Genomic DNA, 606 nt, shown 5'->3' with positions numbered 1-606 from the left:
CTCCAGCATCTTGTCTCCGCCGTGCACGTTCTTTAGAGCGGTACACACTTGGTTTTCATTTCACTCCCTCTCTTTCTAATATGTAAAAATTGCACAGCTGGGGAGGGGGTTTACAGTCTCAGGTCTTTTTCTGTAGCTCTCCCAGCAGGACTCTTCATCCGCAGGGGGCCACTTACCACCTTAGTATAAGAACCAGTTTAGTCCTGGGGATCTTAGCAAAAACCACCGGTGTTCCCCGTCTCCTGTTCCCCCTTCACATCGATGCTGTTGGGCCTAGTTTACAGGTCCTTTCCTCCTATAAAGCCACTTGTCCTTCCAGCCGTTCCTTCCCGCAGCAGTCGGTGGAGAAGCCATTGGGTTCCTGTTGGTGTTGCGTTTAGGAGGCTGCCCCACAGGCAGATCTCCCCGATGTCCAACCAGAACAAATGGACCTGGTGCTGGGCGTGAGGGTGTTTAGCCGTTGCAGGCAGCTTCCGTCGCTGCCACCTGCCATGGCTCTTTGCTCACATTTTGTTTTGCCGGAAACGTGATTTTCTTGGTCTCCAGTTCTGCCTCGAGTTGCCACTCCACAGTGGCAAACCGTCTCAGTCGGCTCAGGTCCCTCCG

The sequence above is a fragment of the Neophocaena asiaeorientalis genome, unplaced genomic scaffold (assembly GCF_003031525.2).
Source record: "Neophocaena asiaeorientalis asiaeorientalis breed wild unplaced genomic scaffold, Neophocaena_asiaeorientalis_V1.1 scaffold275, whole genome shotgun sequence".
In the NCBI taxonomy this organism is placed as follows: Eukaryota; Metazoa; Chordata; class Mammalia; order Artiodactyla; family Phocoenidae; genus Neophocaena; species Neophocaena asiaeorientalis.
The sequence above is the reverse complement of the archived record's forward strand: the minus strand, read 5'-3'. Positions refer to the sequence as shown.